The sequence below is a fragment of the Panicum virgatum genome, chromosome 9N (assembly GCF_016808335.1).
Source record: "Panicum virgatum strain AP13 chromosome 9N, P.virgatum_v5, whole genome shotgun sequence".
Lineage (NCBI taxonomy): Eukaryota > Viridiplantae > Streptophyta > Magnoliopsida > Poales > Poaceae > Panicum > Panicum virgatum.
In genome coordinates this window covers 6,668,404-6,677,535 of record NC_053153.1, presented here as the reverse complement: position 1 = coordinate 6,677,535, position 9,132 = coordinate 6,668,404, and the positions used below count along the sequence as shown (strand labels likewise).

At 48.2% G+C, this 9,132-nt stretch overlaps 1 long non-coding RNA gene across 1 annotated transcript; it reads left to right on the top strand.

Moving 5' to 3' along the window:
• The first annotated feature begins 6,612 nt into the window (after positions 1–6,612).
• Positions 6,613–8,879, top strand: LOC120689985. Its single transcript, XR_005681535.1, has 2 exons — positions 6,613–7,113; positions 8,637–8,879. It is a non-coding gene; the product is annotated as an uncharacterized LOC120689985 (long non-coding RNA).
• Positions 8,880–9,132: the final 253 nt, after the last annotated feature.

Genomic DNA, 9,132 nt, shown 5'->3' with positions numbered 1-9,132 from the left:
CACTGCCCCTTTTCCCCCTACCCAGAGCCGCCGCCGAGCCCCCACGCCGCCGAATCGCCGGCGCCGAGCGCCGCCCCCTCCCCTCCTCTGTTCCGCGTGGGGAGAGGAAGGAGATGGCAATTATGCCAAAACCCCCCTCACCTTCTTCTATTCCATAGAGACCCCCCCTCACCTATTGGCTTATATCCAAAAAGAACCCTACCCTTTGCTCTAATTTCAAGTAAACCCTTCCACGTAAAAACATAATTCTAAGTATACCCCTATACCTTCCAGAATAGTCCAGGTGTTTTCAAAAATTACAACCAAGCCCCTTCCTCCTCCGGGTTAATTACAAATAGGCCCCTGACCCCTTAACCGACCCACAAACCCTTATAAAACCTATCATTTCATGTAACAAACAACCTCTGATCAACCCGAAACTTTACCACGCCTCTCATAACTAAGTCTTGGCCATGCCATTAGGAAACCACTCAAAGATGTTACTTCTATCTCCATATTTTATGTGTTTCCGATTCGAGCTCAACGATAGATCTTTGTGTTGATTGGATGCTTGTTTGTGTGTGCTGTAGACCACGGAGTGAACGAAGGAGAGCCCGTCAACGAGCAGTACTGTGACCAGGAGAACGAGGACCAGTTCCGCGACCCCGAGCCCGAAGGATAGGACTTTCCCGAAGGCTACGAAGACGGCAAGTTCAATCCCATCCTTTGATGCATGTTTCTGTCCTAGTTTTTATAAACACAACCCAATGGCCTGCTTTATAAAATTGCATATGTTTTGCTTGCATGAAAACACAGTTGGATAGCCACCCCTTGATTTGTGATGACCATTCCTTGACCACCTAGATTAATGTCTGCTTTTGCTTGGACGTTAATCGATATTAGAATGCTTAGGACTTTACTCATAATACGATTTATTTTATAAAGAAAATGTGTGCGTGTGGGATGGGATAAATGTGGTGTTTTGGTAAAGAAAATTCAGACGGGATGGATGTCACTTCTGCGGATTTGCCATTTGGTGTGCTCGTGCCAATGTGGCAGAGCAAAGAAGGGAGATATCCATCTTGTCGTGTCTAAGGACCGAGTTGGTGTGTCATCTCACCTAACTCCACTATCGTGCAAACCACTCGACCGTTGAATGGGCAACGGCGTAGCATAAATCCCACTAGTTGGTGTGATAGCCATCAGGAGAGCTGAGAGCAGCGGGTGACTAAGGAAAAGGGATAAGCCCCGAGTGACTTATGCCCGGTTATACCTAAGTGAACGGTCGATGACCCCTTGGTGCATCCCGTGATGGCTAGTCAGGCTTAGCTATGGTGGGTAATGGCTATGTTGGGATCTACACCGACACGACGGTGTTCGAGTTGTGGTATCCTACTTGTGGGTAAAGTTGCACACCTCTGCAGAGTTACGAATCTATTCGAATAGTCCGTGCCACGGTATTGGGTGAGTTACGGTGTGGTCACATAACTAGTGTTTCATTGGGATGGGCTGGTGTGAGTTGTTTTGGAATTGTGTCCGGCAGTTGTGCCGTGTGCTACGACGGACGGGGAGTCTGGTAGCAGTTTAAAAACTTGAACTCCGTATTACTACAAAAACTGATTTTTCTAAAAAGGGTTCCTGATAAATGAACCCCTGCATAAAGTATAGTTTTTCCTGTAAATTAAACCGTAACCTTATCCTTGATTTACCTATGCATATTATTCTGATATAACCCCCTCCGTGGGTGTGGTTGAACTTGCTGAGTACGTTTGTACTCACCCCACTCTTACTTTTTACAGAAGAAGACCCTGACTTCGTGCCAGACGACGCTGAGTAGGGTTATTGTTCTACACCCAACCTTGCCTGTGGAACCGGCCTTGTCGAGATGCCTCCGCTGTCGCAGTACTCTGAGCCCGTGCTAGACCCCATGTGGTTTGCAGTCTGGTGCTATGTCGTAGCTTGGTTAATTATTATCATTATCTGTATCGAGTGTCCTCCAAGGTTTGTACGGTTTTGAACCATCTGATGTAATAAATGTGGCATCAGCCTCCTGGGACTAGTGTTTTGTATCACATTTAAGTCTTCTCTTATCAGGGGACGCTTCAGGTGGTATCAGAGCCGTAGGTTGGTCGTAGGACGTGACCCTAGGAGCGAAACCCGTTTTTAGACCCTTTACCTTAGGACTTTTCTATCTTTAATCCTTTCCTCACGCAAACACTTACCTTTGGTTCTTGCCCTGTTCCAGATGGCTGACAATGGATGGATCGGCGGAATCTGTTTCGCAGAGCCCGGCCTTCCTAAGTTGTTGATACTCAGCCTGGAACGCATTGGAGTTGTGGACCCACCAGAGTTTCTCTATCGAGAGTACAACTCCAAGGGCACTCTCCGGTGTGACCTGATGATCTTCATAGCAAGGAGCACCCGCTACCCTGATGTGGACCCTTGGTTCATCTCCACCACTGGATTCCGTTTCCCGGATACCTATCGGAAAGCCGCCCGTAAGGCCCTGCGACGGCTCCGAGTGATCTACAAACATCACCTTCAGCGGACTCCCATGGGGTTCTTTCCGCCAACTGAGGGAAGAGGACGCACCTGGATCGCCCGGATGAGAGGACTCGGAAGGGAAGAAGAAGATCTGGAAGACACAGTATCCCACCTATCCATCTATCTCACCGGTCTGGATGAGCTCTATCGCGAGCAAGCAGCACAACTAAAGCAACAAGTCCGCAGAGCAGAAAAGGCAACCCAGGAGCTGGAAGAACAACGGACGAGAACCGTACACGCCGAATATTCCCTGGCTGCCCTCCAAGTCCAAATGGATGAAAAAGAGGCAGAACTGGAAGAGCAAAAGGCAAGAGCCACACGCGCCGAGGACTCACTAGCCGCTCTCCAAGCTCGGATGCGGAGGTACGAGGCTCGTTGGGGAATAGGTGGATGGACAGAGGAAGACGAAGAAGAAGAACCCGAAGAGGCTCAATGGGATGTAGGCATTCAGACTGAGGAAGAAGAACCCATGGAAACCCATTGGGATGTTGGTACTCAGACCGAGGAATAAGAACCCAAAGGAACTCACTGGGATAAAGGAACTCAAACCGAGGATGACATGACGGATCAGTATCTCCCACTGAAGAAGCGCTCCCTTAGGATTGAGGAAGAATCCCCATGATAGGAGTAGTCTCTAAGCTAGAACCTTTGCTCTAATAATCATGTACCCATGAAGTTGTACCCCACCATGATGCCATAAATAAAAATCATCTACCCCTTTTGTGTACCTCAAATATTCGTGCAAGATCTTCACCCTATCTTTGTTTTCAGATGGCTGAGAAAGGATGGACCCAGGGCGACTGCCAAGCTACGCCTGGCTTCCCCAGCCTGTTGATCAACGCCCTGGAGAGCCTTGGCGTCACGGAACGCCCAAGGTACTACAGCAGAGAGTACGAACATCATGGCACTCTCCGCTGCAGGGTGATCCTAGTCATCGCCAGAAGTGATCGCTACCCCGACATCCAGTCCTGGCGAGTGACCGCTACGGGATTTAGGCACCATGACACCTACCCCTTGGCTATCAGAAAGACACTCCGCTACCTGTGCCGGATTTTCGAAGAACACCTAGCACCCACACCAATGAGGTTCTTCCCGCCGGCCATCAGAACCCCTGTTTGGGAAGCTCGCATGAGGAGTCTGGAATGCCGCTGCCATGAAGAGGACCCTCTGTACCAAGTGGCTAACTACCTAGCCGCTTTGGATCAGCTCTTCGATGAACAAGCCCACCTGCTGAGGGAGCAGACCCATCGCGCTGAGCAAGCTGAACTCGCGGTGAGGCTCCAACAAGTCCGAGCAGCCCAAGCCGAGGCAAGAGCCGCAGCCGCGATCAGCAGTGAAGCGGTTGCACAGGAGAGCCTCAGACAAGCCCGAGACCGGCGCATGCAAGAATGGACCAGAAGTGGGACCCCAGTTCCGGCCATCGGAGAAGACCATGTTCTACTTGGGACACCCGTCATAGGATGGGGAACGCTCTTTGGAAGCCCTCGAGCCCCACCCAAGAACCCCGAAGGGTCTACTGCTGTCAGAGAAAGAGAAGTTGCTGCTCAGCCCCAAGAGAACGGGAACCCGGAGGACGGCGAGCCGTTTGCTTCCCCGGAAGCACGTACCGCCCCAGAAGAAGACTCGCCACGCGAGTAGAATGTCCATCCCTACCCTGTTGTTGTACCCTTCTAGCCCTTTCGGTTTAAGTTGTATCCCTAGTTTGAACCTGTACCCGGACGTGTAGTACGCGTTCTAGTGGTGTCCCCGTGTTGTACCCTGCCTCGCTTTAGTGAAGGTTGCTTGTTTGCCTTGTTGTGTGCTTGTTGTGTGTGTGCCTTTCGGCAGAAGGTTAATTCTGCCTTTTCAAAAATACGAATTAAACAACTTAAACATCACCTAATCTCAATCTCACAAAAACCCTACCCAATCTGCAGATGGTTTCTCGAAGCGTCACGAGGGCCTCCCGTGTCAGGGACCCTGCAGCTGTTGATGCAGGAATGCATCCTAACGGACAAAACCATCCTCAGGAGGAACAAGAAGTAAGTCAGGGCAGAGGAGAAAATCAGGATGCACAGCTACCACCACCACCACCACCACCCTTCGTGGACCTGGCACAAATAATCCATAACCAGACTCTCATACTGGAGACACTGGCCAATGCTCTAGTGAACAGGCAGCCACGAGAGCAGACCTTCAATGACAAGCTGACAGCTTTTCTGAGGGCCAAGCCACCTACTTTTGCCGGATCCAGCAACCCCTTGGATGCAGATGATTGGCTCCACGTGATCCAGAGGAAGCTCGAGCCGTTTGGGTGCCAGGATCGAGATAAAGTCCTTCTGGCAACACATCAGCTCACCGGGACTGCCTTAGCCTGGTGGGAAAATTACTGCGCTGCTGCCAGAGATGCCACCACCATCACCTGGAATGAATTCGTGAGGGAGTTCTGCCGTTATCACATCCCCGCGGCCACCATGAAGCGCAAGGCAGATGAATTCCGCGCACTTCAGTAGGGGAGTATGTCGGTGGAGGAGTACACCCACCAGTTTATGGAGTTGGCTCGCTATGCACCAGAAGAAGTGAACAACGATGAGAAAAAGCAGGATATGTTCAAAAAGGGACTAAACCCAGAACTCAGGACCCTGCTCACCCCTCAGATCTATCCTGATTTCAACACCTTGATGAACAAGGCAATCCTCACAGAGAGGGCCAAGATCGATGAAAGAAAGGATAACAAGCGCAAGTTCTTGGAAAGCAAGGCACGCCAGCAGGATCGTTTCCAGAAGCCCAGAAGCTTCAGCTATAACGCACCAAGGTCCCAAGCCCCAATGTAGTACAGAACTCAGTCTCAAGTGACAAGACCACAGGCCCCTAACACACAGCTCAGGAGCCAGAACACCATGAGGGCCCCTCAGAATAATGCAAGCCAGGTCACCAACAACAACAGCAATGTGAGGGCCGGCTTCAACTGCCGAGAGATGGGGCATTTCATCGCTGACTGTCCTTATGCCAAGAACAAGCCAGCTACTTCAGCCTTCTCCAACACAGTGAACGGACCCAAGCCAGTTCGGACCGGTGCCAACCGAGTGCCCCTCCGTGGCAATAGCAACAACAACAGCAACCAGCAGAGGCAACCCCAGCAGTCTTTCGGACGGACCCGCGTCAACCACATCGACGCGCAGGAAGCTCAAGGAGCTCAGGGCGTAGTGCTCGGTGAGTACCTAGTCAGCTCAACTCTTGCAACAGTACTGTTTGATTCCGGAGCATCACACTCATTTATATCCTCGAGTTTTGTGGAGAAACATAAAATACCTACAGTACTACTAAAGACACCCCTATTAACCCGGACGCCCGGAGGAGACATCAGGTGTCAACTGGGTTGTCTACGGGTGAGGATTAATTTAAGTGGGGTAGAGTTTCTAGCAGATCTAGTAGTACTTAAGCCAGAAGGGATAGATGTGATCCTTGAAATGGATTGGCTGAGCAAACACAATGGCCTCATAGGTTGTACGGACAAGGTAGTTGTAACACCTCATGTGTTAATTCCTAGTAATTAGGAGTAATCATGTGTTTAACATCGTCATTAACACTAATCGTGCATGCAAAAAAAAAATTTAATTACATTTTGCTAGCTTGTTAACACATGAAATGATGACTATTTTTCAAATCCAATAAAACATGTTTTAAAAATAACTTTTAAATTTTTGCTCAAATAAACCTTTGCCTAAAAACAAAGGTTTAGAGTTTTATACTGTGAACAACTTTCATATTGGTGGATTTTGATGTTGCTATGCAAAAAGTGAAGAAAATTTTTAATTTTGCTTTGAATAGGACATTAATGCTTTGGTTTTAACATTTCAAATTTTAAACCATGATTTAATCTTCTAATGAAGTTTTGCCTAAAACAAAAGTTGGAGGAAATCAAATTTTGAACAACTTTCATTCTTGGAATTTTTCGAGTTTCTATATGAAATTTTGAGTTTTGGACGGTCAAAATCAAACTAGGTTTCGTTGAACCATTTTCTCCCTCTGTTCACAGCTTCCGGCGCCCATGCCGCACGCCCATGCTAGCGACGACTCCACGCGTCGGCGATCCTCGGCCTCCGCTCGAGCGCGTCCTTATCCTCTCCCCGAGGCCACGTTGCCCTTTCGTCTTTCCTATTCTCCTTCCTCGAGCTCGAGACGAGCAGAGCCGAGCGGAGCGCCGTCGACGTCGCGCCGACCACCCTCACTTTCCCGCCCCGTTTCCACTCCCCAGCGCTGATTCGCCTCGCCCCGAAGCTCCGCAGCCTCTCCACGAGCCCGACCGAGCCTCTCCCCGGCTGAATCGGCCCGGCGCCGCGCCATGGCTGCTACGGCCACGAGCCGAGCGCCAAGCCGCCGCTCCCCTGCTCTGCCGTTGTCGCCGTCGCCGGCCACCCCAAGCCCATGTGCCGCGCCTCTGCGAGCCACTGCGCGCCACGGACGCCCTTGGCCAGGCTCATCTCCGCGCCGCTTCGCTGCGCCGTCGACCGGCCTCGCCGCTGGCAAGAACGTCGCTCGCCATGGCCGTCGTTTGCCCTGCACGTCGAGCCCTTCCTCCAGTTCTCCTCCGCCCGAATCAAGGCCGTGGTGAGCTCCCTCTCGACGCCCTCATCCTCCCTGGCCCCTTCCCCAACCTACATCAGCTGCCCCCTCACCGGAATGAACTCGCCCTCGCAGCTCGAGCTGCTGCTCCGCCGCTGCCCCCCCTACAGACCACCTCCGACCCCGGCTCTTGCTTCAAATCGGCCCTAGGCGAGCCCCTTTTGCTTTCCCACCACCCCACTGCAGCCGCCATGGCCTCCCCTTGCCAAACCGAGCTCGTTAGCACCTCCTCTGTTCCAACTTCACGTGGAGGGCATCGTGCAGCAATTCAGACAAATGCAGGGGGTTTCTGCACTGTCGTAGACTCATAGAAATAGTGTTTCAGGGACCAAATCGCTTGAAACTTTGAAATTGCATAGTAAATAGTAGAAAATCGTAAAATAGCAAATTAAGATGTTTTGGAATCCTTGTGAGTAGATCTATGCAGTGGAATCATAATATGATGGATGTTAGTTGAAAATATTTGCTGTAAAAATAGATTTGTGCTTGTTAAGGTTTTAATGCTAGTGTTGCTTGTCTTTTTCATAACTGCAGTTATAATGCTCTAAATGATATGAAATTTTTATGGTAGGCTATTCTTGTGATGTGTGTGCTGTGGTAAAAACTTCAAGTTCATTGAGTGCAGTATGACTGAGTTATTGATTTAACTTGTAGAATGCTAAGTAAATAGTTTATAAATAATATATAAATGCTAAAATGGAAAATGTGCTTCCACTGCTCTTGTATGATGTTGTGATGTCTTTCAAACACTTAATTTGGCTATGTATCTACAGAATATAGTGATCTATACATTTATCTTGCTCTCACATGCTTAATTTTAATTAAAACTTGTTGTGTTGGTGCTAATTAATTTATAAATTCTGAGCATGCAATATTTATACACTAGCCTAGTCTTTGCATTTATATTTCGCTGTAAAAGTTTCATGACCAGAAGAGGTGTGCATGTTGTAGATCTTTACTTGGTTAGTTTATCTTGCTAAGGCTAAATAAAATAGCTCATGTCGTCAATAAATGTTGATAATTATTTATTACATGCCTTATCCATATCTTATCATGTTGGTAAAATTTGGTTACCCGTTTATACATGCAAGTTATGTTTTTGCATTTGTTTGGTTCCTAGCTATAGGTTTCCTTTTATTATTGTTGCTAATAAATGCTCTTTTGCATGCTCACATTCAGCAATTTGATTCTTGTTCCTGTGTAAATCATGTTAATCTCGCTTAGAACCAGTTTATAGGTTGCTTTTATTTAACTTGCTTAAGTTGCTTGTTAGTTAAATAAATCTTCCTAATTACTCCTTACTTTATGTTTTGCTTGGCTTGTCCTAGATAAGTTTAATAATGCTTTTTGTAGGAAACACTTCAGGCTAAAATACTTGAATAAACTCTCGTCCGTAGCACCAACTCATTTTGCCTTTGAGCTTGTTTGTAGTGCTTACTCGATAAATGATTGCCCAGTCATGTCTTTCCTTTAATTGCATTGCTTTTGCATCGTTGCATATCATCTAGGTACGCTAAATGTGCGACACGTGGAACCGGAGGGCAATATTGAAGCCGAGCCCGAAGATGGTGCACGGGTGGACCAATCCAGAAGACGGAAGGACCGACTGGAGTGCATGCTTGGACTGGGATGATGTCAAGCCGGTGCAAGACTACAAGCTAACTGACTGACTTTGTGTCAAACCCAGGCAAGCCCCGGAGCATAACCATAATTTAAATTATTCAATGTTTATTTAAGCATTTGTGTATTTATGTTCTAGGAGTTGAATGGAACCATAGTATGCATGTTTTCCCTAGGTACCGTGGGCCTATACTAGTATGCAGGTGTCGATAGAAATGCTCTGCTAAATAGGATTTCGGTAGAAGTCGAGTGATTACTGTCACTCGCGAGTTTAGGATCTTGATCACTTAGCTTTGGCTTTGAAATGAATTGTTGAGTAAAGAGAAATGGAGGCCGGGCGGAAATGAGTTGGATTAATGGTATAGAATTGATGAAAAGAAATCT